Consider the following 24,377-nt stretch of genomic DNA (forward strand, 5'->3'; position numbering starts at 1 on the left):
GGCAGACACAGGTGCAAAGGATACGTATGCAACGGAGCGAGGGAAATGCTCAGCTGGTAAAGAATCCGCCTGCGATGTGGGAGACCTGGGTTCGATCCTTAACTTAGGAAGATGCCCTGGAGAAGGGAAATGCTACCCACTCCAGTATTCTGGCCAGGAGAATTCCAATACAGCCTATTCCATGGGCTGTATAGTCCATAGGGTCGCAAAGAGTTGGACATGACTGAGCGACTTTCACTCACTCCAGGTACAAGCAGAACCTCAAATGCAAGAAACAGCGTAAAGTTTCCATAAAGGATGGAAAAAATTACAAGTAGCTTGGTGTTTGATTAAAGTTCAAGAGGCTAGAGAGGAAGTACTGAATGCCCGTTGTTGTGCTAGGCACTGTGATAAAACCCTCCACATACACTGTTTTAGATCATTAACTCACTGTGTAACTTTGAGCAAGTTATTGTACCTGTCTGGGCATCACTAATAAAATGAGGTGAACATGAATTCCGAGGTCCTGTCGAATCTCAGCCTCTGGCCTTAGCAGAAATGCATTCTCATCTATGGTCTGTCCACCATGCTTGTAGAAATATTAGGTTCATCAAGTTTCATGACCCTGCTTCCCCAAGTTATATGCCGAACACTCAAGGGGAAGTGAATTCTGTCAGACTTACAAATGCTTACCAAGTATATAATATGTGTAGGATGTAAAATAGATATAGATTTAAAATAGCTATCTGGCAGGTGGGCTGTGACAAAGGTCAGCAGAAAGGGTCAGATGATAAGTTGTGGGGAGCTCAGAACTGGGAGAGGTCACAGTCATCTCGGAGGGTCAAAGCAAGGCTTTTTGGAAGAGATGGCTTTGTTATGGACATAGGTGCACAGAAGGTCAGAGAAGAGGCTGAGCAGAAGCATTCCGGGCAAAGAAATGCAAGAGCCTGACAAAAGCAACCAAAACCTGTACTTTTGCTCTCCCTATCTGCCCCTACCACCCCTCAAGCCCCCTCCACCCCTCTATCTGCTCACCCTACCCAACCCACTCTCAAGATTCTTAGTTGACAGCTGAGACTCTCTATAGCTAAGCCTCATTCTCGCTGTCCAGCTTTTTGACTGTGTCTCCCTAGTAAGAACCCTTGGCTCTAGCCATATGAAACTACTTGCCATTTCTTCAGTGTGTTCTGTCCCTAGCTGGCTATACCTTGTCCATACAATGCCCCATTCCCCTAATACTCCCTCCACCACCTCCAACTTCCCCTAACCATCATTCAAGTCCTCCTTCTCTAAGAAACAATCTCTTCTAAACACTGCATCATTCTGATTGCATTTCCCTCATGGCACTTTAACTTCCTGCATTGTATTATAATCCCCTTTCTTGTGGGGCTGTAAACTCCTCGAGGGGAAGCAGTGTGCCATGTTGGGGTCTCTCCCGAGTCTTGCAAAGGAAGTGTAACTCTCCATTCGGCCAGTAAACACATGGGTTGTGAGCAACAGAATCGTAGGGAAGGTCTAAGCGAACTTGTCTTTGACCATCATTTAAGGAGAACTGGGGTTCTTCTGTCATCCTTTGGTTCTCCAGCATTATTCCCCTACACTCAAGGCATGTGCTTCAGTGGTAACGAGCCCACCTCTAATTCCAACAACGGACTATGTTATCCCATCCTCCTAATTGTTTCCAGAAGATTCAGGGCTCCTGGTGAATCAGTCAGAAAATGTCCAACCATTTCTTCTGATCCCAAACTTAGTATTCAGATAAAATCTGTTTAAATTGCCCCATTTAATGATCTTTGTGTTGCTGTTGTTTAGTCTCTAAGTTGTGTCTGACTTTTTTGCATCGCCATGGATTGTGTAGCCTGCCAGGCTCCTCTATGTGATTTCCCAGGCAAGAATGCTGGAGTGGGTTGCCATTTCCTTCTCCAGGGGATCTTCCCGACCCAGGGATCGAACCTGCATCTCCTGCGCTGCAGGCAGATTCTTTGCCACTGAGCCACCTGGGAAGCCTTTTCATGATCTTAGGCAGGCATGAAGTGGAAAAGGAGTCACAAAGGCCAACAACCAGAAGAAGATGTGAAAGAGAAAAAAATCCAAATCCAGGAGTAGGTTAAGAGCTTGCAGGCTTTGTCAGCACCTCCTGCCAAAACCACCATCCCTACTTTCTTTAAGCACCAGAAGCCATTGCTCCTTTTCATTTACCAACTCTCCCTTAGGGTCACTGTCCACCCAGCAACTTGGTTAAACACTGTTCCCCAACTGTCAGTCCCAGAATAATCTTTGCTCCTTCATGCTGTCCTTTATAGAGGGCTCTTCAGATTTATTTCTTAATGAGACATACATAACAGCAGACGGGATTTTGTAGCATCCCTTCTTTAAAAAAAAAGACCACACCCTGACAGATTTGCCTGTTCTCTTTCCTCCCCATGGTCTCTGTATCTCTTGGCTTCTCCTTGGACTCTTTTCCAAGGGGCTGGTCAGAGCCCAAATCTACTCTACACCTGCCTCAGTTTTTAAACCCTTTACACTTTCTTTTAAAACTTTAAACATGAAACAATTAATGAAATCTGTGATGTGCTGTGCACTGGAATAAAAGTGGAATAAAGGTGAAGTGCTACCTTCAAGAAACTGTAGTCTAACTTAAGATACTTCAAGGAGACACGTTTCATACAGAGGTGACACCAAACGACAGTGCAGGGAGGGAGCTATTAATTCTCCCCGAGACGCGTCAGAGGGGTTTTGATCTGGATCAAAAAAAGAAGCAAGGCCTCACACGATACTATGCACACTTTTAATCTTTCAGCAAATGTGTAGGAATATCCTCTTCATGCAACTGCCTCGTCTGAAGCATGAGAGCTACAGGTATAGACAACTTTCCCGATTTCGAGACATTTTCAGCCCAGAAAAGGAATTTTTAAATGTGCCCTAATAATGGTGATACAATGCATACTGTGCTATGGAAAAGTTACAGACTGCCAGGAGAATTCATAGAGAAGTGTTTAAGAGAACACGTCTCGCTAGGTGGAGGAAGCAGAATTTTAAGATGGCCCCCGAGATTCCTGGGAAAAAGTGGAAGCAGTGACAGATTTTATTTTCTTGGGCTCCAAAATCACTGCAGATGGTGACTGCAGCCATAAAATTAAGACTCTTGCTCCTTGGAAGGAATGCTATGACAAACCTAGACAGTGTGTTAAAAAGCAGAGACATCACTTTGCCGACAAAGGTCCATAGAGTCAAAGCTATGGTTTTTCAAACAGTCAGGTATGGATGTGAGAGTTGGACCATAAAGAAGGCTGGGTGCCAAAGAATTGATGCTTTAGAATTGTGGTGCTGGAGAAGACTCTTGAGAGTCTCTTGGATTGCAAGGAAATCAAACCAGTCAATCCTAAAGGAAATCAACCCTGAACATTCATTAGAAGGACTGATGCTGAAGGTAAAGCTCCAATACTTTGGCCACCAGATGCAAAGAGCCAATTTATCAGAAAGATCCTGGGAAAGATAAGAGATAGGGAGAAGGGAATGGCAGAGGATGAGATGGTTAGATAGCATCACCAACTCAGTGGACATGAATTTGAGCAAACTCCACACCATTTGAGTAGTTTATATTTTACCATAACACCTTCAGTTCAGTTCAGTTCAGTTGCTCAGTTGTGTCCGACTCTTTGCAACCCCATGAATCACAGCATGCCAGGCCTCCCTGTCCATCACCAAATCCTTGAGTTTACCCAAACTCACATCCATCGAGTCGGTGATGCCATCCAGCCATCTCATCCTCTGTCGTCCCCTTCTCCTTCTGCCCCCAATCCCTCCCAGCATCAGGGTCTTTTCCAATGAGTCAACTCTTCGCATGAGGTGGCCAAAGTATTGGAGTTTCAGCTTCAGCATCAGTCCTTCCAACGAACACCCGGGACTGATCTCCTTTAGGATGGACTGGTTGGATCTCCTTGCAGTCCAAGGAACTCTCAAGAGTTTTCTCCAACACCATAGTTCAAAAGCATCAAATCTTCGGTGCTCAGCTTTCTTCACAGTCCAACTCTCACATCCACACATGACCACTGGAAAAACCATAACCTTGACTAGATGGATCTTTGTTGGCAAAGTAACGTCTCTGCTTTTTAATATGCTGTCTAGGTTGGTCATAACTTTCCTTCCAAGGAGTAAGCGTCTTTCAATGTCATGGCTGCAATCACCATCTGCAGTGATTTTGGAGCCCAGAAAAAGAAAGTCTGACACTGTTTCCACTGTTTCCCTATCTATTTGCCATGAAGTGATGGGACCAGAAGCCATGATCTTAGTTTTCTGAATGTTGAGCTTTAAGTCAACTTTTTCACTCTCCTCTTTCACTTTCATCAAGAGGCTTTTTAGTTCCTCATTTTCTGCCATAAGGGTTGTGTCATCTGCATATCTGAGGTTATTGATATTTCTCCCACCAATCTTGATTCCAGCTTGTGCTTTTTCCAGCCCAGCATTTCTCATGATGTACTCTGCATATAAGTTAAATAAGCAGGGTGACAATATATAGCCTTGGCATACTCCTTTTCCTATTTGGAACCAGTCTGTTGTTCCATGTCCAGTTCTAACTGTTGCTTCCTGACCTGCATATAGGTTTCTCAAGAGGCAGGTCAGGTGGTCTGGTATTCCCATTTCTTTCAGAATTTTCCACAGTTTCTTGTGATCCACACAGTCAAAGGCTCTGGCATAGTCAATAAAGCAGAAAGAGATGTTTTTCTGGAACTCTCTTGCTTTTTAGAACACCTTGCTGCTAAGTCACTTCAGTTGTGTCCAACTCTGTGTGACTCCATAGACGGCAGCCCACCAGGCTCCCCCATCCTGAGATTCTCCAGGCAAGAATACTGGAGTGAGCTGCCATTTCCTTCTCCAATGCATGAAAGGGAAAGTGAAGTCGCTCAGCTGTGTCCGACTCTCAGCGACCCCATGGACTGCAGCCCACCAGGCTGGGATTTTCCAGGCGAGAGTACTGGAGTGGGGTGCCATCGCCTTCTAGGTAAAAGCCAAATATATTTTCAGTCAGCCAAAATAGAAGTTAAAGTCCATGAACCTCATTTATTTATTTCTTATGAAACATTTTTGTCAGTATTACATCTATGTTATGTTTTAATTTTTAATACAAGGAATGCTGTATACCCTCCACCTTGCTTGCAAACAGTTAAAATTCCCTGTGTATTCTGCTCCAAAGGCATGCCCATCCCAGCCCCTAGAGATAAACTTTCCCCTGAATTTATTATTTATTGTTCCCATGCATGTCTTTATAGTTGTACTGCATGTGGGTCCCTAAACAAAATTGGTCCTGTTTTGCTTATTTTTAAACTTTATATAAGTGGCATACTGCTTATACTTTTTTGTTCAGTGCTGTTTCAAAGACATTTTCATGTTATTACATGTAGCTCTAGGTCAGGGATTGGCAAGTTTTTCTATAAATGGCCAAAGAGTAAATACTGCAGGCTTCACATGTAATAAAGCCCACTGTGATACAAAAGCAGCCATAGAAATCCTGTCTGGATTCCAATAAACCTTTATTTGCATAAAAGTTTCACATGTCATGACATATTCTATTTTCAACCCCTTAAAAAGTGTAAAATTAATTTAATTTCCATGTACATGGGATTTTGTTGAAAGTATCTTTAATATTAATTTCTCATTTTGATACTAATTTCTTATGTAAATGCTTTTTTCTCTGCAATCAACCTCTGTTTTTTTCATTCTAACTTTACTGAAGCTTTCAATGGCTAAGTTGAAGATCTTTCTTGGTAAATGTCACATTGCACTTGAAAAGATATGGATTATTTTCAAATACCTTTTGATATTGATTTCTAACATAATTCCACAGTGATGAGAACAGATTCTGTATGACTGCAACACCTTTAGACCATGAAATTTCACATCTTGTTTTATGTTCTGGATATGTTCAAATGTCTCCTAGTTTACAGTCTATGGGAATTTGAATTAGTATCCTGCTGTTGTATAAAAATTGTATAAATATTAATTATGCTTAATCAGTTCACAGTGATTTTCAGGTCTACTATATCCTTCTACTTCTCTACATATTAATTCCAATAATTTTTGAGAGTTTGTTATTGAAATTCCAACTGTAAGTCTTAATTTATCTACTTAAAATAATTATACAGTGGAACTATATGTAACCTTGTTCTATATTTTCCAAGTCTCCTATAAATGTGTTATCATACTTCCATAATTAAAAAAAATAAAATTTGGAAAAAAAATCTTAGCTCTTGGACCACACACAAATAGGAATTGGGTCAGATTTAGCCCAAGGACTACTGTTTGTCAATCCTGCTCTGGATCATTTATTTTTATTGCTATAGAATGTTCTGTTGACTTTATATTTGTTTAAAAAAATTAAATAAATATTTGCCAGTTCAAGAAATTCAGAATATACTGTTATAGATCAATTTTTTTAATCTACTCTCAAAAAATTCACTGCGTAAATGGACAAGATATGTGGCTCAGATGGTAAAGAATCTGCCTGCAGTGCAGGAGACCTCAGGTTCGATCCCTAGGTCAGGAAGATCCCCTGGAGAAGGAAATGGCTACCCACTTCAGTATTCTTGCCTGGAGAATTCCATGGACAGGGGAGCCTGGTGAGCTGCAGCACATGGGGTTGCAAAGAGTGGACACAACTGAGCAACTAGCACTTTCACTTTCAAGTAGACAAGATAAGTCATGTTAACTAATAAGGAGGCAGAAACTGACCAAGGCCCTAAGAGAGGTTTGCATGCCCTGACCTGAGAGCTAACAGGAGCCAGGCTGCCTGGATTCCCATCCTGGCTTCACCATTTACTAGCTCTGTGACCTTGGACAAGTCACTTTAGCTCCCTGTTCCTCAGTTTTCTCACCTGTAAAATGCAGATCACAGTAACTCTCACTGCATAGATTTGCTGTGAAAATTAAATTGTCATAAAAATTAAATAAGACAGTGCAGAAGAGTTCCTGGTTCTTACTTAGCATTACATAAATGTAGGCTTTTATGATACAAGCTGGAGGGGAAGCTTCCCTGGTGGCTCAGACGGTAAAGAATCCACCTGCAATGCGGAAGACCTGGGTTCGATCCCTGGGTTGGGAAGATCCCCTGGAGGAGGACATGGCAACCCACTCCAGTATTCCTGCCTGGAGAATCCCCATGGACAGAGGAGCCTGGTGGGGGCTACAGTCTATGGGGTCGCAAAGAGCTGGACACGACTGAGCGACTAAGCACAGCACACACAAGCTAGAGGATCACGTGAGGCTTTTGAAGGCAGCATGAAATCAAAGTTTTAAAAGACTGGTAAGGTTTGGACACACAGAGGTGGAGACCAAGGTATTCTAGAAGACAGAACAGTATACGGGAAAACCCAGAGAAGCAAAGAATGTATGTAGAAAAGGCCAGCAAAGGAAAAATGTAGAAAATTGACATGTGAATCAAAGAGTAAATAAAGGAGGGGAGAAATAAATTTAGAAACAAAGAGCTGTGGCCAGATCATAATGACCCTGGATGTGCTCAGTTGTGTCCGACTCTTTGCTGCCCCACGGACTGTATCCTACCCGGCTCCTCTGTCCATAGGATTTCTCAGGCAAGAATTCTGGAGTGGGTTGCCATTCCTTTTCCAGGGGATCTTCGCCACCCAGGGATAGAACCTGTGTTTCTCGTGTCTCCTGCATTGGCAGGAGGATTCTTTATCACTGAGCCACCTGGGAAGCCCAGTGAGCCTTGAAGACAGGGCTAAAAAGTGTGGGATTTGTCCTGCAGGCATGATGCTTCCAGGATCTGGCAGTTGTGGAAGGCAAGTAGAGAGAAGAGAGTCAAGACTTAGGTTACATCTCTGATAGTCCATGGAACAGCACCTTGACTAGGGAAAAGGCAGTGTGCTTTGAAAACTGACTGGGTGTGGAGGACAGGGAGGAATTTTAAGAGGTACTACCAGAAAATCCCTGGTGGTCCAGTGGTTAAGACTCAGTACTTCCACTGCTGTGGCCCAGGTACAATCCCCGACTGGGGAACTAAGATCCTGCAAGCTGCATAGCATGGCTGGGGAATAAAAAAGATTTAAAAAGAAGCACTACTATGGTTTTAAGATTGGGTGACTGGGAGTATGGTGGTGCCATTGTCTGAAATGTGGAGCACAGACAGAAAGAAAAGGTTTAGGATGGAGAGTTATGATTTTGGTCTTTAACCTACAGAGTTTGAGGACTCCTATGGAATTATCTAATGGAACTGGAACTAAGAATAAATTGATCTGTGGACAGAACTGATAATATACAACTAAATGCCTTGGGTTAATCCTTTTAGCAATTTAACGTGATAGGTACTGTATGTGACTGTCCCCATTTTATAGAGGAAGAAAATGAAACCAAGTAAGTTAAGGCTAAGGCCACAGCTCACCATCAACCACCCCACTTTACAGCCTGTGCAGTTGACCTTTCTAGTACCTCATCTCAGGACAGTCCCTCAGACCCTTGCTTAGAGGCTATTTGATGCAACTCCAGTAAGCTTAGACTATGCACCTTCTTGACTTCAGCAAATTAGACGCAGGTATAAAAGGGATAGGCATAATGACAGCAGGAGAAGTGGCAACTGAAAACCAGAAACTTTAAGAAACCTCCATGAGAACCCCCAGAGCACAGCATTCTGGGGCCATTCATTAAGGTGAAAAAAAAGTCCTTAACTCAATAGTCCAAGAGGATTCCTTAATAATAAAGCCTAATTGCTACCAGTGCATGTTTATAATAAATCAAGAAAATACTAAGTTTACTTCTGTTTCTTAAATAAGGATGGCTAGGGAGTTTATAATACACCTTTAGGAGATTTTCACCTGATATGGACACTTTTTTTTTTTTAATGTTAAGGAACAGAGTCTCAAAACTTTGGGGAACTTCACTTCAAAAATAGCTTTCCTGACAGCAGAGGTTTTGATACAATTGTTTCTCCTCTCACCTGTGAGCCCTCAAAGTATGTGAAGGATACCCTGGGCTGTGTAGCTCTGCGGAACCCTCTGCCAGGATTCCCAGGCCCACTCCACACGACCATTGGTAACCTCCTTTTCCTCTCATCTGCCTCCCTCACTTGACTGCTTAGAAAGTGGGCAATGAGGAGGGGAAACAGTGTGCTGAGGTCAGAAAGGGCCCAAACGTCCATAGCAAATGTGAGCAAAAGCCTCACTACACAGCACTCAGTGGAAATGAGGGAATAAAGCCCTCACTGGGGTGCTTGTCAGGTGGTGAGGGATTCCAAATGAAGAATAAAAAGACCAGTCTCATCAGGGTCCTAGCTCTGTTGCTCACCAGCCTGCACTTCTGTTTCTATCCTTCTGTCTAGCATGCCTAGGCCTTGTGAACGCACCCCTCCAGGCTGGGCTTGGATCTTGAAAGCTCTTTCTGAAACGAAAATCTGATTTAGTCACTCTCCTACTTAAAACTTCAATAGCCTCTTACTGGCTATTGCAGGTATTCATAAGCCTTTTGGGCTCAGGACCCCTTTCCACTCTAAAAATTATGGAGGAACTTGAAGAGATTTTTCATGTACTGTTTGTTACTTCTAACATTACTTACCATGTTAGGAATTAAAACAGAAACTTCTAAAATTTTGTTAATTCACTTAAAAGTACAATAAACGCATTACATGTTAACATGATCACATTTTAATAAAAAATTTCCATAATTTCTAAAACAAAATATTGATGAGAAAAGTGGTGTCTAACATTTGTACAAGTTTTTTCAACACTTGGCTTAAAGAAGACAGCTGGATTCTCAAATCTGTTTCCGCATTTAATGTGTTGAAATATCATCTGTCCTGTAGTCTATGGAAAACGTCACTGTACACTCATGAGAGAATCACAGTGAAAAAAGCAAATCACATTTAGCATTAATTTGAAAATAATTTTGAGCTCACTGACCTCTGAAAGATCTCAGGGACACCAAGGAGTACCAGAACTACATACTATGAAAACCACTGGCCTATAAAATAAATTACATACAAGGACATTAATTGTCATTCTAGCTACACAAAGACCTCCTTCAGAACCATCATCACCACATCAACAGTCTCCCATATTCCCACTCCACCAGTCACGCCAACCAGCCATCCCATCCGCTATCATGTGTCTTTACGCACACTTCCTTCCCTCTGCCTGCAATAAGCTTCCTCCTTGCAGGCTCTTTCAAGAACCAACTTGAAAGTGTTTGACTCTCAAAGTGCCTGCTCCGACCCATCCTGACAGCTGATGACTCCCTGCTGGCAGAGCACAGGCTCTGAAGTCAGGTTGGAGGTGGATCTCCACTCAGCCATTTACTGTCTGGGTGACCTCGGACAAGTAGCCTCACCTCCCAGAGCTTCAGTTTCCTCTCTGCTAAAACAGGGATGGTAAAAGTAGACAGGCCGTTTAACCAGAGGAGTGCAGCAAAAACTGTTTACTGACAGAACGAGTCTGTGAACAGGTACATGGATAGGGCTCAATGCATTAAGTATTTGTTGAAAGGATCAACCAGTTAAGGGACGGCAGCATCTTCTATTTACTGAGCATTTACTTACTGGGTTCCCAGCACTGTTTCCCATGGACTTCACAAGCATTAACTTATTTTATCTTCACACCAACCTTCTGGATTGAATGATATTCCTTTAGAGGTGAAGGTCCTGCGGTAGAGATTAGAGGTAACTCGCTTAACGTCACCCACCACCGGGTCCCCGAGCCCTCTCCAGGCCTCAGTTTACCCTCCCTTGAGAGGGGGCGCGCAGGGCCAGTGGGGGTGTGGATCTGGGCCGCGGGGTATAAGGCGGGAGGAGACTGACAGCGGGCGCTGGCTGGGCCGGGCCGCTTGGGGGCGCCCTACCCGTACTCCCCACACACAGACACACACACCCCCCACCTCCTCCGGGCCCCCGCTCCGCGCGGGCCCAACGGCCCAGGCGCGCGCCACCCCACGGCGGGAGGCCCGGGGGGCGGGGCCAGGGAGCCCCCGCCCCGCCCCCGCCTCAGCCTCAGCCGCCGCCGCCGCCGCCGCCGCCGCCTCGGTCGAGCCCCCCGCCGCCCGCCAGCCCGCCGGCCGGCCGGCCGCCGCCGCTCTCCGGAGCCGCCCCCGCCCGCCCCCTCCGCGCGTCCTCTCTCGCTCGCTGCGCAGCGGAAACATGGCGGCGGGCAAGGAGTGAGCCGCCCCGCGCCGTCGCTGCGCCCGCAGGTAAGCGCCTCGGTGGCCGCCTCCGCTCGCCGGGAAAGCCCGCGCCCTGAGGGGCCTGGGCCGCCAGGGGCCGCCCCGGGCGAGAAGGAAGCGCCGGGACCGGCCGGGCCGCTGCCCCCGCCCCTCGGGCCCTACTGTCCGTCTGTGTGTCCTGACCGGTCAGCCTGTCAGGGGTCCGAGCGCGGCTGTCGCCCGCCTACTCAGCGGTCCTGGAACCCCCGCGGCGTTCTGCATCCGCGGCCGGTCCGGCGGGGCCCAGTATCCGGCCCGCGGCCCTCACTCAATAGGGGCACCCCGGGGCTCCGCGAGGGAAAAACTCAAGGACACGGGGACTCTGGAGGGTCGGCATCGCGTGCGATCCGAGCGGGGGGTCGTTGTGTCCAAGCTAGCTGGGCTGGGTCGGCCGGAGAGTGTTGGTTTTGGGCCGAGGGCCAAGAGTTGGAGGAGCTGTCAGTCTGCTCCGACAGGAGAGCTGAGAGATGCCTGTGGATCCTCGCCGGCCGGATCCGGTTCGGGGCGGGCGAGGACCGAGGTCGGCGGGCTTCCTGGCCCCGCCGAGGGTTGGAGGTGCGAAGGGCGGGGAGCTGTCAGCCGCGTCCTCCCGGCTGGCTCGGGCCGCGGGAGCTGCGCCGGGACAACTCACGTGTGCCGCCGGAAACCGGCGGGGAGAGCTGGTTTCCAACGTCCGATGGGGGCGGGGGCCTCTGGGCACTGAGGTGAGCCAGGGGCCGGGAGGGCTTGGACACGTGGGCACGGCTGTGGGCCAGCCCCAGAGGAATGAAAAGGGGTTTCCAGGAGATAGGTGAACCCCAGAACGTCTCCAGATTAGAAGGGAATTTAAAAGTCATCTAGAATCCGTTTCTCTCGCCCCCATACCAAAGTAGCTTCGAAAATCCCAAATTCTACCCTAATAATTTGACCGGTCTATTTGAAGATCTCCAGTGACGAGAAACTAATCTCTTCCCTAGGAAACCTGTTCGTTCCTGGAAAGCTTTGTTGTTTCGAAATTTTTGTTTGTTTGTTTTGGTTGAAAGAAATAGATGCCTCCAATTCTTCCTTCTTCTGTTCCCTTATTTACACCCAATAAGATATCTGAAGATCATGTCCCCGGAGCCTTGTCTTCACTAACTGATTCCAGTTCCCGTCAGTTGTTTCTCTTAGGCTGGGGTTCTCTCATTCCTTCTCTGAATGAACTCTAGTTTGCCCTTTAAAGGAGAGCTTCTTAATGTGAGCCAGGAGACAAAACCTATTAAATTGCTGCAAGACACTCTTTTGGCTCCAAGGAGTGACCTGCTTAAATATAAGGTACTCTATTCCTTTACTCATTTCTGTACTGTGTTTTGAACTTTAAAAAAAAAAAAAAAAAGACATCTAGTACTGTTTGTTTAAACCAACTAAAAGTTCTTATTTTGTGGAAAATTTTGGCTTTTCCCTCATTTTTTAAAATGTCTATAAACACTTTATCAAATGAGCCTGTGTATATTGAAGTGTGCAGTGCACCATGCAAATAGAAGAGCTTATTATTTTTTATACTGGAAAAGCTTTGAGATCTCATTTGATGCCAGACTGCAATTTAATATTTAGTTGGAGAGGGAAATGCTTTATTATATTGAACTCTTTGCTCTCTTTATAACTGCCGACGCGAGGCCCAGATTACTATGAAAAAGGACATTTTGTTGTTGTTGTTGCTCACATACCAACCGGCTTTTTTTTTTTTTAACTTACTTTTTTATCACTTAACCTTGGTTTGTGGGGTTATGTTTTTAAATAGGGTCTTTACCAACATCCTGAACCCTTGCCTAAGCCACCCTGCAGGTTAGTAATTTTTTAAACTTAGCAGAGATATGATGATCTTATAGATAAAATGTCAAGCCCTTATATCTGGGACCTGGTTTATGTCCTAAGCAAAATTTCACTGTTTTTATAACATAAACAAGCACATACCAGCAGTCAGAATTGGTTCTTTATCTTTCTTCTTATGTCTTCATTTTTTCAACTGGTCAGTGGTTTTGAAGTTTGCAGCACAGGTCAAGTTTTGATTTCTGGTATGTTTGTGCACATACTGTTTCCCTTTTATATAAGTTGGATAAGATTTTGTATAGCAGTGTTCTGTACAGAACTGTACAGACTCAGGAAAAGCTCTGATTCCTTCCCTTCAAAGGAGTTGGAGTTAATGGTAGGAAATACTAAAACCTATGAGAAAGATCTGTTGTGACTATCCTACTGAAAATGTAAATGCAACATCTTCTAAACATTATATTTAATGTATCTACTGTATGTCAGGCACTATGCTATGTACTGTGTTAACTGGGTAGACAGAGATAAGTAAGATACATTTCCAATCCTTGTGGAAATGGTGAATTAGTTGCTAAAATAGGTCATCTCAGAATAAAAAGTGAGAGCTTTGCCGCTTGATACTTGCACCAAGGGGAGGGTACTCAGACTAGCTCAGGACTTGAGGGAAGGCTTGAGGAAGAGATGACACCTGGCCCAAGTCCTAAATGGTAAGTAGAAGTAAGTCAGACAAAGGGGAGTAAAAAAAAAATGTGCTTCAAATAGAAAGAATAGCTTGAGGAAAGGCATCAATGTGAGAAAAGGAATAGCTTGCCTAGGGAACCACAAGCAGTTTGGTACTGCTAAGAAATAACAATAGTGATATAAGTTGTAAGTTGTGAGACTGGAAATACAATCAGAGCCCATGTCATGGTGAACCGTGTATGCATAAGTATCTTGAAATGAATTCAGTGGGTGATTTTTTTAAATCACTGGAAGGTTTTTATAGATATGCTTGAATAATTTTAAAATGAGATTATAGGGATAAAGAGAGAGGGATGAAGTTGAGAGAATCTGTGAGGCTTTATGATTGATTGGGTGTGTAGATCAGAGGGTGAGTAGTCCAGTGTGATGTTTAGGTTTTTGATTTGGGTGACTGGGGAGATGATGGTGAAATTAACTGAGACAGGAAACACTGGATAATGATTGCAGTTTGGGACATAGAGGTTTTGTGATTTTTTGAGTGAGATCAATGAGCAAACGTGGTGGAAGTAAAATAGGAAAAAAACCAAGAGGTTGTGGTCAGAAAGTGGAATATTAGAGTTAAATTGTCTGATGTGAAGGTCTTCTCACTGACAGCTAGGTCTGTGTGTGGATTGCTGAAGTACAGCAAAGGTGAAGGCTGGTGAAGCTCAGTGTGACAGGGAACTGGGAGGCTGTTGTATGGAACGAGTCTTCTGCATCAGTAGTGAAGTGATTTAGGATGCGGAGGAGAGAGATTGTGACCCAGGTGCAGTGAATATAAGGGATTAATCGGGAGGGTGGTAGAAGACAGATGAGGAGGAGGGGTAAGGATTGATATAGCCAGATGGTGGAAATCTCAGAGGAGAAGGAATTTATAAATGCAGGAATGGAAAAGTAATGGTTTTTTACTTTTCCTTCCTGGAAGCAGGATACTGATCTGTTCATCTTTATTCTGATCTCATATTAGTTGTTGTGTTGGGTCTGAAAAGTCTGTTCTTAGTCTTGAAAAACAGGAGAGCAGATACCCTATATCAAATCCTTTCTGCTAATACTTAATGACAAAAAGTCCATAGATGTTTTTTCTGTGATGGTTAGTGAATAGATAGGAAGCAATCAGTAGTGAGGATATACCCATGGTTTGTGGAAAGAGTATAATTAAGAGCCTAGGCTTTGGTTTAGAAAGACTGAGATTCAAATCTCAGCTGTGTCGCTTACTGGCCTTAAGACTGTAAGCAAATTGTTTAACCTCTGTGACTTTCAGTATCATTATGTGTAAAAAATAGATTTCTGCTTTGTGGGGTGTCACAAAGATCACCTGAAATAATGTGTGTGTGTGAATACTGTAATGTGTACATACACACACACACAAGAAAAGCAATTGACACTTCAGAGATGCGAAGTGTATGGTAGTTCTCTTCCAGCTCCCTTTAAGGGATGCAAACTCTGCTGGCAGGAATGAAATTGTTTCGTGCTTGACTGAAAAGGCAGTGTATACTCTGAGGGAGGTCAAGCAAAACGGCCCAGAACTTTGGAGGTAGAGCCGTCGTTTCTCAACAGCTGGGACCAGGTGAGGCTTTGCACTCAAGATGAATTATATTTAGGCCTTGGAGAGCACATTGAAATAGATTAAATAATTTAGGTGGAACTACAAAATGGGGATAGTATATCATATGTTTTTAAAAATTAATAGTTGACAGAGGTTAAGTATTATATTTGTGTAAGTCAGTAGTGAGAGATGTGGCTAAAGAGGTGGGTTGGGGCCATAGTATTTAAACGTAGAAGCTTGGACTTCATTCTAAATATACTAGGGAGCCACAGATTGTACATTCTCCCTCTCTACCTCAGTCTCCTAACTGTAAAATCTATAGGTGTTAATTTAGAAACTTTGAATTTGTTTTTGAAATAAACCAAGTAAGAAATTCACATTTGAGAAATAAGTTAAAAAAGATAACTACTAGGATTTATTTTGTAGTTGTTGCTTAATCTTTGCAATAACCTTCTTTGGTAGACAGGCTTAGTGGAGTTAAAAGCATACACGATCTCACTGGTAGAAAGTGACTAAAAAAAAGAAGAAAGTGACTAAAGATGTTCCAATTTCAAATTCTTCTTTATATTTCCATACTTATTAAGATTTGAAAAAGAAGCCTGGGTCCTCAATGTCACTAAATAATACAACCCAGGGTTGGTCATTTTGCTTCTGTAATCCTCAGTTCCCTCATTTATAAAGTGAGGGAAGGTGTAGGTGTAAGGCTTAACTAAAGTAGTGTGTGTATTGCACTTTACATAATGTGAAAAATACATAATAGATACTCAAATGTTGTCCTCATCTGTAAGTGACGAATTTTAACCAAACCATTGCCAAGGTCTTAGTGCTAACTCCCTAGCCATCAGAGAACTGCTGGAACTGATTATTTTGGTAAGCTTTGGCCATATAAACCCAGCAAGTCTTATTCTCTGTTATCTTTGTCTTAGTTCTTCCAGTCATCTCTTTTTCTTCTGTACTGTTATTCTGGTGCTGACTTGGCTTCCTCTTACTCTCTCCCAATCCTGCTTGTTGCTCCCTTTCAAACCTTTCCACTTGTTCTCTGAAACTCCTATTTCTTAACCTGTCAACTATTTTATGGGATGTTTTATGTGTGCTGGCCTTAAATGGGAGCCAGTAGAGTAAGAGTACTTGTTCTCTAGCCCTTCTGAATGGGTGCAGCTCATTCTCTTTGCAAAAGGAACGAGATGAGGATGCCTGTAATTTTTTGTGCACCACTATCCCACACATTCCATGAATCAAGGTAAACTGGAAGTGGTGAAACAGGAGATGGCAAGAGTGAACATCGATATTTTAGGAATCAGTGAACTAAAATGGACTGGAATGGGCGAATTTAGTTCAGATGACCATTATATCTACTACTGTGGGCAAGAATCCCTTAGAAGAAATAGAGTAACCCTCATAGTCAACAAGAGAGTCCAAAATGCAGTAAAGTGAAGTCTCTCAGTCGTGTCCGACTCTTTGCAACCCCATGGACTGTAGCCTACCAGGCTCCTCCATCAATGGGATTTTCCAGGCAAGAATACTGGAGTGGGTTGCCATTTCCTTCTCCAGGGGATCTTCCCGACCCAGGGATTGAACCCAGATCTCCTACATTGTAGGCAGGCGCTTTACCGTCTGAGCCACCAGGGAAGTCCGAAATGCAGTACTTGGTTGCAATCTCAAAAATGACAGAATGATCTCTGTTCATTTCCAAGGCAAACAATCCATAATCACAGTAATCCAAGTCTATGCCGTAACCACTAATGCTGAAGAAGCTGAAGTTGAACCTGTGATGACCTACAAGATTTTCCAGAACTAACATCCAAAAAAAGGTGTCCCTTTCATCATAGGGGACTGGAATACGAAAGTAGGAAGTCAAGAGATACCTGAAGTAATAGGAAAGTTTGGCCTTGGAGTGCAGAGTGAATCAGGGCAAAGGCTAACAGAGTATTGCCAAGAGAACGTGATGACTGTAGCAAACACCCTCTGCTGACAACACAAGAGACGACTTTACACATGGACATCACCAGATAGTCAACACCGAAATCAGATTGATTATATTCTTTTCAGCCGAAGATGGAGAACCTCTATACAGTCAGCAAAAACAAAACTGCTGACTGTGGCTCAGATCATGAACTCTTTATTGCCAAATTCAGACTTAAATTGAAGAAAGTAGGGAAAACCACTAGACCATTCAGGTATGACCTAAATCAAATCCCTTACGACCATACAGTGCAAGTGACAAATAGATTCAAGGGATTAGATCTGACAGACAGAGTGCCTGAAGAACTAGGAACAGAGGTTTGGGACATTGTACAGGAGGCAGTGATCAAGACCATCCCCAAGAAAAAGAAATGCAAAAAGGCAAAATGGTTGTCTGAGGAGGCCTTACAAATAGCTGGGAAAAGAAGAGAAGTAAAAAGCAAAGGAGAAAAGGAAAGATATTCCCATTTGAATGCAGAGTTCCAAAGAATAGCAAGGAGAGATAAAACCTTCCTCAATGATCAATGCAAAAAAAATAGAGGAAAACAATAGAATGGGAAAGCCTGGAGATCTCTTCAAGAAAATTAGAGATACCAAAGGAACATTTCATGCAAATATGGGCACAATGAAGGACAGAAATGTTATGGACCTAGCAGAAGCAGAAGGTATTAAGAAAAGGTGGCAAGAATACACAGAAGATACAAAAAAGATCTTCACGACCCAGATAATGACGATGGTGTGATCACTCAACTAGAGCCAGACATCCTGGAGTCCGAAGTTAAGTGGGCCTTAGGAAGCACCACTACGAACAAAGCTAGTGGAGGTGATGGAATTCCAGTTGAACTATTTCAAATCCTAAAAGATGATGCGGTGAGAGTGCTGCACTCAAAATGCCAGCAAATTTGGAAAACTCAGCAGGGGCCACAGGACTGGAAAAGGTCAGTTTTCATTCTAATCCCAAAGAAAGGCAATGCCAAAGAATGCTCAAACTACCGCACAGTTGCACTCATCTCACACACTAGTAAAGTAATGCTCAAAATTCTCCGAGTCAGTCTTCAGCAATACATGAACTGTGAACTTCCAGATGTTCAAGCTGGTTTTAGAAAAGGCAGAGGAACCAGAGATCAAATTGCCAACATCCGCTGGATCATCAAAAAAAGCAGGAGAGCTCCAGAAAAACATCTATTTCTGCTTTATTGACTATGCCAGAGCCTTTGACTGTGTGGATCACAATAAACTGTGGAAAATTCTGAAAGAGAAGGGAGTACCAGACCACCTGACCTGCCTTTTGAGAAACCTATATGCAGGTCAGGAAGCAACAGTTAGAACTGGACATGAAACAACAGACTGCTTCCAAATAGGAAAAGGAGCATGTCAAGGCTGTATATTGTCACCCGGCTTATTTGACTTATATGTGGAGTGAAACGATGTGCTGGATGAAGCATAAGCTAGAATCAAGATTGCTGGGAGAAGTATCAATAACCTCAGATATGCAGATGACACCACCCTTATGGCAGAAAGTGAAGAAGAACTAAAGAGGCTCTTGATGAAAGTGAAAGAGGAGAGTGAAAAAGTTGACTTAAAGCTCAACATTCAGAAAACTAATATCATGGCATCTGGTCCCATCACTTCATGGGAAATAGATGGGGAAACAGTGGAAACAGTGGCTGACTTTCTTTTTTGGGCTCCAAACTTACTGCAAATGGTGATTGCAGCCATGAAATTAAAAGACGCTTACTCCTTGGAAAGAAAGTTATGACCAACCTAGACAGCATATTAAAAAGCAGAGACATTGCTTTGCCAACAAAGGTCCGTCTAGTCAAGGCTATGGTTTTTCCAGTAGTCATGTATGGATATGAGAGTTGGACTATAAAGAAAGCTGAGCACTGAAGAATTGATGGTTTTGAACTGTGCTGTTGGAGAAGACTCTTGGGAGTCCCTTGGACTGCAAGGAGATCCAACCAGTCCATCCTAAAGGAGATGAGTCCTGGGTGTTCATTGGACGGACTGATGCTGAAGCTGAAACTCCAGTACTTTGCCACTTGATGCGAAGAGCTGAGTTATTTGAAAAGACCCTGATGCTGGGAAAGATTGAGAGCAGGAGGAGAAGGGGACGACAGAAGATGAGATGGTTGGATGGCCTCAACTCAATGGACATGAGTTTGGGTGAACTCCAGGAGTTGGTGATGGACAGGGAGGCCTGGCGTGCTGCAGTCCATAGGGTTGCAAAGAGTCAGACACAACTGAGCAACTGAACTGAACTGAACTTCTTAAAACTTGTTCTCTCTGGCACAACGGCTATACCACTCTCATTGTCTTATATGTACATCATCTCTGTTGTTAAAGACCTTGTACACACAGTCTTCATTTCTGCCTCAATTTCTGGGCTTATCCTGAGTGACTTTAGTATTCATATGGATATCTGTTTCTTCAACACATTGGCCTCTTCAACTGAGGTGATCATCCTTTTAACTAATCAGCTCCCATAGTTACACCATGGGCTTTGTTCTCGCTTGAATATGGCCCACCTCTGAAATTATAAATGAAGACATACATATTTGTTCAAAATTTTCCCAACTTCCTGTCCTTTGACTGTGCCTACACTTTCTTTGACTTCACTGAGACCTGTTTTTGCTTCCTTCCCTATCCAGCTTAGTTTTCTTAGTCTCTAACTTATTTCATTCATTCTCTTATCATTATCTTTTATCCTCTGTCCCTTGCTTGTTGTCCTTCTGTCCCTGTCTGGGCAAAATTCCAAACTAATCTCTCTCTTCTTGCCTGTACTAGCTCTACTGAGCCCTGTTTGGAAAAAAATACACACTTTTACAGATCGCTGCCATCGTGGAGATGGGAAGATAAAGAAGGATAGATAATTACAATTGCATATTATTGAAGGATGTCACACATTTTTTTCTGCTTAATTTGAAGCATATACACACCCTGTTAGATAGGATGCCAGGTCATTATAAACTCTATTTACTTATAAGAAACTGAGGTGTAGGTGAATTAAATGCTATGCCCAGTGTCAAATAGCTGGTAAATGTCAAAAGAGCAACTCAAAACCAGGCATTCTTACTACAGATTCTGTATTTTGTCCAGAATGGTTCACTGTCTCCTATGACTTACTTTTGAGGACTCTGTGCTTTCTGAACCTTCTGGTGGTTCTGCTACAAGTCATCATATATTAATTTTCTTAAATTTTAAAGCATTTAAGACTGATGCATTAATTTCCCCCTCTGTATTTACTATAGTTGTTGCCATTGTTTAGTTTAGCTCAGTTCAGTCACTCAGTCGTGTCCGACTCTTTGCGACCCCATGAATCGCAGCACGCCAGGCCTCCCTGTCCATCACCAACTCCCGGAGTTTACTCAAACTCATGCCCATCGAGTCGGTGATGCCATCCAACCATATCATCCTTTGTTGTCCCCTTCACCTCCTGCCCCCAATCCCTCCCAGCATCAGGGTCTTTTCCAATGAGTCAACTCTGCATGAGGTGGCCAAAGTATTGGAGTTTCAGCTTCAGCATCAGTTCTTGCCCTTGTTAGCTTTTAAAATTAAAGCATGGACATAATTGTATATTCATTTTAATCACTGTATCTGTTGCTCATTGATGTATTATAGGCACATTTCTAAGTGTTTTCTTATTTATTGTAATTGCTTTACATTTGTTTTTGTAGACTTTCCTCTGGGGTGTTCAAACATGATGGAAATAAAGGCTGTTTTAGTCATTATATTCTGTGAAGTATAACAGAAAACATGAAAGCCAGAATACTTGTTCTTAGAGATATTTAAGAAAAGAGCAGACAACTGTGTGTCTTAGATGATTTAAAGTTTTGGACTTCCAATCCCAATTTTTTGGTGCTCTGTCTTATCTCCGGTTATCTCAAAGGACTGCTGGAAAGTCTCCAAGCTAAATTAAGTTTATTTCTTTAAGTATAAAAGTTTACGAAGCAAAAAAAAAAAAAGTTTACGAAGCCTAATAGGCCCAGTTCCAAATTAAGAGCTTAAAAACATTGTCTAATCTCTTTATGTGTGTTTTTTTTCAATTTTTTATTCATTCATTCAACAAATATTTATTAATGCCTTTTAATTGCCAAACTCTGTGCTGTGTACACTGACAATAGATGGAATTTGCCTGTGAAGGCATATATTCTAGACTTTTGTTTATTGAGAGTTTTTAAATCACAGATTCAATTTCAGTACTTGTAATGATCTGTTTGTGTTTGATATTTGTTCCTGGTTTGGTCTTAGGAGATAGTATCTTTCCAAGAATTTGTCTGCTTTTTCTAGGCTGTCCATTTTCTTGACATATAGTTGCCTGTAGTAAGTAGTTTCTTATGTCCTTTGTATTTTTGTGGTGTCAGTTGTAACTTCTCCTTTTTCATTTCTAATTTTATTGATTTAGGCTCTCCCTTTTTTTCGTCATGAGTCTGGCTAAAGGTATATCAATTTTGCTTATCATTTCAAGCAATAATAATCTATATTCCAACAATTTTTGTCTCATATAATCTACAATCCAACAGTTCTACTCCTAGGTAAATACCCTTTAGAAACACTCCTATGCATATATAAAGACTTTCAAAAATATTTATGCAACATTTTTATAGCAGAAAATTCAAACTAGTCCAAATGTATAATTAATAAAAGAAAGAAAATATTACAGTATATTTATCTAATGGAATTCCATACAGTAATGGAAATGAATAAACTTGATCTGTACAGTAACTTGAGTGAATATCACAAATAAAAAAGTTGAGTAAATAAAGCAAATGGCAGAACACATTTATATAAAGCCCAACATTGATATATTATTTATGGAAGCATACTTACATAATAAATGCTTAAAGAAATGCATGGTAATGAAAAAATACAATATCAAAGTAAGGATAGTGGGTATCTCTGAAGTGCAGGGTTGCGAGAAAAGACTAGTAATACCGCTGGGAAGAGCAACAGGAGATTTAAATTGTATTGGTAAATGTTTTTTCAGCCAAACTGTGGCTATATGGTTGTCCATTCATTATTATTTATCTCTTTTTGTATATCTGAAATATTGTATAAGGTATGTATTTTTAAGAAATAATATGTAGTTCTTGTCATGAGTTTAATGCAGGAAGGGAAGGATCAGCAGAAATATAGAATATTTATGAATAGGATAAATATGCTATTCATAGAATGAATCATGTAACTTTTTACAGGTCTGAAATGGTCTCATATAGGGAACTTCAGATAATTCAGCATGTTTCAAGCTAATGTAACAAGGACTCTCATTGAAATATATTCAGAGTAATATGAGACACAAGGGCAGGAACAGTTGACTACCAAGGCAGAAGGAGGGAGATGGTTTTTGGAAAGGCTTCAGAGAGAAAGAGAATGAAATTTCACCTGGATCTTAATGTTTGAGAAGGAATTCACTAAGTAGGCTGAAGAGAAGAACGCCTTCCAGACAGAAGTTGAAACCCCTTTGCAGACGGAATCCTCTCGGTAGAGTATGTGGAGGTTAGAGGAGCTCGGCAGAGGGAGAGACTCAGGAGGGGGCACAAACCGCAGCCAGTGCCTGTGTGGTGGTCACTGTGCACGTTAGACGCCTGTAAACCCACGTGGGAAGCAGGCGCCTGAGAGTTAAGTAGCCATGCTCTCTTTGGCAGCACTTACGCTAATTGGAACGATACTCATTGGAAGATTAGCACAGCCCCTGTGCAAAGATTACATGCAAATTCATGAAGTGTTCCATATTTGTAGAGGAAGGGACCATATGTATACCTATGGCTGATTCATGTTGAGGTTTAACAGAAAACAACAAAATTCTGTAAAGCAGTTATCCTTCAATTAAAAATAAATAAATTAGAAAAAAAGAAAAGAGTGAAGTAACTTGTCCAAGGTCATAGAACTATCAGGAGTTGGAACCAGGATTCGAACTCTTGACAGTTCAAATCCTGTCTGGTCCAGAGTCTATGCTCTTGGCCAGTAAGTTGTACTCTGAATCACTGCATGATAAGCAAAATCAGAAGAAAGGGGTGTTTTTAATGCCAGAGGAACAAGAGTAAGTTTCAAAAAGAAAGGAATAGTTAGCAGTGTGAAAGACCTTACGGAGATAAAGTAGAAATACTACCAAGAGATCATTGGATTTAAAAAAAAAAAATCACTGTGCTCTAAGATACAGTAAGGGATACCAAGATAATAGAGATGTGGGTATCTCAGTAGTGATTCAGTCCACCAGTTCTGTGGGCCAGTGATTATAATTCCCACTGTCACATAAATATTATTAGCTCCATTTTATATGTAAAGTAACTGAGATTCAAAGATATTTGGCCTAGATTATATAATTTATTTGTGATAGAACTCAGTTTCAAACTTAAGCCATAATGCATCTTTCCATTTTACCATGCATACTCCCCACAAGCAGTGTTATATAGTTCTAACGTTTCATCAGTCAGTACAGGAGGTGAGGTTGACTTGTAAGAATTAACTTGCTTTTTAGCTGAATATATCCTGTCTCAGGTTTCCCCGGTGGCTCAGTGGTGAAGAATCTGCCTGCCAGTGCAAGAGATGTGGGTTCGATTCCTGGGTCAGTAAGATATGCTGGAGAAGGAAATGGCAACCCACTCCAGTTTTCTTGCCTGGGAAATCCCCTGGACAAAGGAACCTGGTGGGCTATAGTCCATGGGGGTTGCAAAGAGTCAGACATGACTTAGTGACTAAACAACAAACAACAAATCCTGTCTCAACATTATAGGTAAACTAGAAGGATCCTTGAATAGAAGAATGAAATACTTAAGTGAATCAGTCATGGTTTTTTTTTTTTTTTTTTAATTTGAGTAAACAGATGAACTATTTCCTTGTTAGGGTAAGTGCTCCTATTTTAATAAGTTGCAAAGTTTCTGTAGCCCCTCAACCCTTGGTGTAATCCACTTCCTCCTTCTTAACCAACACATATTTATCAGCTGTGTACTAAGGATACAAAAATGTGAATAAGATTCTTTCTCTCACTTAGTGAGAGATAGTGAGCTTACTATCCTGGTGATAGTTGGGATAAAAAGTTATTATAATTTTATATTATATATTATATAATATATTATATAAAAATAACATAATTATATATAGTAAATAAATATAATAATATATAATATATTATATATATATTATAAAAAGTTATTATAATTTTATCTCAGTGGTCTTCCTCTTCCAAACT

The 24,377-nt window shown here is 42.1% G+C and overlaps 1 protein-coding gene, 1 long non-coding RNA gene and 1 other non-coding gene across 15 annotated transcripts in view; 2 read left to right on the forward strand and 1 right to left on the reverse strand.

The window, feature by feature from the left end:
• Positions 1–2,748: 2,748 nt before the first annotated feature.
• On the reverse strand, positions 2,749–10,837 carry LOC110151344 (uncharacterized). 3 transcript variants are annotated; one of them, XR_011487929.1, is made up of 3 exons: positions 9,885–10,837; positions 9,274–9,366; positions 2,749–4,977 (listed from the first exon to the last, which is right to left on the reverse strand). It is a non-coding gene; the product is annotated as an uncharacterized lncRNA (long non-coding RNA). The 3 variants fall into 3 exon arrangements; XR_011487930.1 differs by having other exon boundaries at positions 6,852–9,366; XR_011487928.1 differs by having other exon boundaries at positions 2,749–9,366.
• A 140-nt stretch (positions 10,838–10,977) lies between these two features.
• The window catches only part of SCMH1 (Scm polycomb group protein homolog 1), a 212,997-nt gene continuing 199,597 nt past the window's right edge, over positions 10,978–24,377 (forward strand). For 6 of the 11 annotated variants that reach the window (XM_020914699.2, XM_070468350.1, XM_020914701.2 and 3 more), the window contains exon 1: positions 11,085–11,163. The gene's annotated coding sequence lies outside the window, so the exon portion shown is untranslated. Of the gene's footprint in view, positions 11,164–24,377 lie in introns of all 11 variants that reach the window. The other 5 variants (XM_020914690.2, XM_070468345.1, XM_070468346.1 and 2 more) reach the window with 2 other exon arrangements.
• Positions 22,820–22,925, forward strand: LOC139035338 (U6 spliceosomal RNA). Its single transcript, XR_011488006.1, has one exon. It is a non-coding gene; the product is annotated as a U6 spliceosomal RNA (small nuclear RNA).

The sequence above is a fragment of the Odocoileus virginianus genome, chromosome 5 (genome assembly GCF_023699985.2).
Source record: "Odocoileus virginianus isolate 20LAN1187 ecotype Illinois chromosome 5, Ovbor_1.2, whole genome shotgun sequence".
Classification (NCBI taxonomy): domain Eukaryota; kingdom Metazoa; phylum Chordata; class Mammalia; order Artiodactyla; family Cervidae; genus Odocoileus; species Odocoileus virginianus.